Here is a 4690-nt window from a genome sequence, read left to right as displayed (position 1 = left end):
AACTGGTTGGGACTAGATCAACTATGATAAATTATAATGTTTTAGGAAATAATTAATGCCCCTAAAATTTAAATGTACCATGAAAATATAGGGAGTATATAGAGTCAAGGAATATTCTTATCATTCCTCCATCCCTTTAAATCTCAGCTGAAGGGGCAACTCCTAAAAGATATCTTTCCTTGATTCTCTCCAATCATTGGTGCTTCCCTGCCCAAAAATAAAGCGCATTTTTTTGTCTACATTTTTAATTTATTGGTCTTTAGGCACTTTCTCTCTCTCTCCTCTCTCTCCCCTCCACCACCCCAGCCATCTAGTGGAATATAAACTCCTTAAGGGACAGGAGTCTTTCATTTTTATGTAGGTATCCCAACCCACCTAGCACAGTGCTTGGCACAAAGTAATAACAATAATAATAGTAACAGCTAGGTTTTATATAAAATTTTTATATGATATTTCATTTGATCCTTACAACAACTCTGTGAGATAGGTGCTATTATTATCCCCATTTTTCTTTTTAAAATTTTAATTAATTAATTATTTTTTAGTTTTCAACATTCATTTTTATGAGATTTTGAGTTGTACATTTTTCCCCCTACCTCCCCTCCACCCTCCCTAAGATGGCATGCAATTTGATATAGGCTACACATGTACAATCACATTAAACATATGCACATTAGTCATATTGTGAAAGAAGAACCAGAACCAAAGAATCCCCATTTTTCAGATGTGGAAACTGAGGCTGAGAATAAAGTGATTCACCTCTGGTTATAAAGCTAGTCGTTCTAGCTCGAATTCCAACACTTTATCCACTGCCCCATATAAGCAGGTAATTGAATGGGCAGTGCATCTGCATATGTAGTTTGCATCCAACTGGTATAGCAACATGTGTAATTCAAGCTCTGAGATCATTTCCAGTAGCTTGTGCAGATATCACACCCTGCAAGCCACACCACCTCTAGTAGAGAAATGCTAGTGTAGTCCATTCATGTGTCACCCACCCTGAGGCTATTCTTTGCTTCATTTCTTCTTAAGCCTTAATCATTGAATAGGCTTTGCCTCAGTCAAACTGAGACCTGTTAAAGACCTTAGTTGGAAAGGCCAAGGTTCCCCACTGTATCCTGGGGCATCTCTACATGTCCTGATCTATATGTGGCCACTGGACCCAGATGGCTCTGGAGGAGAATGTGAGGCTGGTGACTTTGCACAACCCTCCCTCATTTATATCCAAATTCACTTGCAAGTCATAGCATCATCTTCCTGATATCATGGTCATCTTTGAGAATTAAGGACAAAAGCAGAGCAACCCACTCTGTGTTTCAGAAAGAACTAGCTGATATGATTCCTGAGGCTTTGTCAGTGATCTCTGAAAAATAACGGAGAATGTGAAAGGCAAATTCCTGATCTTCAAATAAGAGGAAGTTGACAACTCATAGCCCAGGGTGCTTAAGATCAAAGCTGAATTGTACTTTAGGGGTCATCTAGTGCCAACTCTCTCATTTTACAGATATGTAAAATTGAAGTTCAGAGTTTAAGTGACTTGCCCAAGGTATTAAGTAAGAAGCAGAGCTGGGGTTCAAACCCAGATCCTGACTCCAAGTCTAGTGGTCTTCTCATTGTACTTCCCATAATGTCACTTCTGATCCTAAATTATGGCAGTTCCAGAATACATTAGTAAAAGAATTATTAGTGAATATAAAAAAGACGTACTTAAAAAAAAAGTAATCAACATATACTTAACACAAAAAAGAACGCAAATAATCAATATGATGGCAGACTAACCTTATTTCCATTTTTGACAATTACTAGAACAGAAAATCAGGGAAATGCTATTGATATAAATTTAGCAAAGCCTTTGACAAAGTCTTTAATGCTATTCTTATGGAAAATATGAGTTAGATGACAGTAAAATTAGGTAGATTCAGAACTGGTAGAATGGCCAGACCCACAGAATAGTCATTCATAGTCTGACATGAAGTTAGAAGGAGGTCTATCATGGAGTGTCTCATGGCTCTATACTTGGTCTTATGTTATTTGATACTTCTATCAACAATAGATAAAGGACACAGGCTGACCAAATTTGCAGATGAGCCAAAATTAAGAAGTAACAAATTTGCTGGATGACAGAGTCAGAAGACTAAAGGATTTCTATAAACAACTTCTATAAGATGGAATTTAATAGGGATAAATGTAAAGTTTCACACTTGAATATAAGAGAGCTTTGCTAACATAAGAAAGAGAAGGCAAAACTAGACAGCAGTACATCTGAAAAAAAAAGATCTAAGGGTTTAGTGGAATGTATACTCTACATCAATCAACAGTGTAACATGGAAGACAAGAAGGCTAATGTAAACTCAGGTTTCACTGGAGAGATGTAGTGTCTAGAATTCAGGAGGCGATAGTAGAACTATACTCTGCCCCAGCTAGAGTACATCTGAAGTACTATATTCCTTACTAGAGAGTACATTTCAGGAAAGGGCAGGGGAGAAGGAGAGAGGGAACAAGCATTTATTAAGCATCTATTATAATGCCAGGCACTATTCTAACTGCTTTACAACATTATCTCATTCGATTTTCACAACAACTCTGGGAGGTAGGTATTATCAGCACTTTGCAGTTGAGGAAACTGAGGTAATCAGAGGTAAAGTGACTGGCCCAGAATAACATAGCTAGTAAATATCAGGTCTTCCTGACTCCAGGCCCAGTGCTCTATTTGCTGTGCCACCTAGCTGCCTCTATAAACTGTAAATGTCCAAAAGAGGGCAAGCAGGATAGTAACCATGTGTTCATACCATATGAGTGCTGGCCAAAGGAACTAAAGATGTTTAGTCTGGAAGAGAGAAAACTTAGAAGGAACATATGATAGCTGTCTTTGAATATTTGAAGAGCTGTCATATGGAAGAGGGATTAAGCTTGGTCTGCTTGGTTTCAAAAGACAGAAGTAATTGCTCTAGGTTGTAGAGAAGAAGCTATCTGCCCATTTTAAGGATGCTGGTGTTGTTTGTCCTTCATTTTCAAAGGGGACCAATGATATCACGATTGGCTTGCATATAAATTGGATTTAGGTGAGACAGAGTTGCACAAAGTCATCAGCTTTACTCTCTCTTCTAGAGTCATCAAAGTCCAGTGGCAAGACAAAATGTCATGATGATTGCTGATGGCCTGGGAGGCAATAAATTACCTTGGCGTCTTCAAAGTCTGACCAAGCTCTAAGAACTCCACAGAACCTACTTTGACCATCTTCATGGCTGTTGAAACAAATTGTTCTCATCTGCCTATTCTGCTGGGAAAAGTCTTCACATGCTTGGAATAAACATTCCCCCTACTCATCAATGGGTTTGAGGCCAATGTAAGGATAAACTTTGGAGTTATCCACAAGTGCCTTGGGCAGCTCCTCATTTGAGGTCCTTGAGCAAGAGCTGAATGACCACTTTGGGGGGGGATGCTATTCTTATTGAGATATGAGTTGGACCATCTGGACTTTGAAGTGCCTTCCAACTCTGGGACTCTGATTCCATGAAGGTGCAGCCCTGGATATTTATATTGGTCTTCTTCAGTTATATGAATAGACCGTATAAGGATATAAAAGTAACATAAGACACAAATCTTGCCCTTGGGGAGCTTATATTCTAATCGGGACAGCAGAGAAAACAAAGAATAAATGACCAATTGCAAAGCAACACATCTATAACTATAGAATAAAATTCAAATAAATACATACAGTGAAATGATAAGTGAACTTAAAGTCAGGAAGATCTAAGTTCAAATCCCATTTCCAATGTTCACTAGTTGTACAACCATGGGAAGTTACTTAACCCTCTGAATCTGTTAACTTGTCTGGAAAACAAAGAAAATAGTATCTCTAGTGCCTACCTCATAGGGCTATTTTGAGGATCAAATGAGATCAAGCATGAATAGTACTTTTTAAACCATAATGAGTCATGTAGCTATCTACTACTTTTGCTAATAATAATTCCAAAAATTATTTCAGTGAGCCTACCTCCCAAGAATATGAACTTATATCCTGATACTTTTAATCAATTAGCAAAAAGTTACTTTATTCATTTGTGCAACCATCCATAGATCATTAAATATAGAAGATAGAATAGAAAATTGGTCTGAGTCCATTTTTATCTTAATTCCATCAAAAATGATATAAATAAGATCAATATTGTTATTGCTAGATAATGATGATGATGATGATTATGAGTCTTGCCTCTGAAATACAATTGGTCCCAGGGCAAGTCACTTACCCTTGCAGTGTCCCAGCCAACTCTATAAGATCATAGGTGGTAGAAAACTTTTTAATCTACTTTGGTAAAAAGAGTTTTCTCACCAGGAGTTCCCTACACTGATGAAAACACAAGTCAAGACAAAAATTATTATTGTTGTTGTTATTAATTCCTAATGAACTTTGGACAAGGTAGGGATCAGAACTAGATAAAGGTTTAATTAATACATATCATTTATACAAAGTCACTTTAGTACAGACTCCAATAAGAAGATGGCACTTTCAAAGAAATATAAAGTTTGTCAAAGAGAAACTCAGACAGTAAAAAAAGCTCATCTACAGGAAAAATAAAATTACAAAGCCCTCTTAATTTTTGTACAGAATTTTTAAATATTAGTCCAAGTGAATTTTAAGAATCTAATAAATACTGAACAAATCAATTAATTATAAAAGAAACAAGGA

Source organism: Phascolarctos cinereus, unplaced genomic scaffold (genome assembly GCF_003287225.1).
Source record: "Phascolarctos cinereus isolate Bilbo 61053 unplaced genomic scaffold, phaCin_HiC Scaffold_5;HRSCAF=322, whole genome shotgun sequence".
In the NCBI taxonomy this organism is placed as follows: Eukaryota; Metazoa; Chordata; class Mammalia; order Diprotodontia; family Phascolarctidae; genus Phascolarctos; species Phascolarctos cinereus.
The sequence above is the reverse complement of the archived record's forward strand: the minus strand, read 5'-3'. Positions refer to the sequence as shown.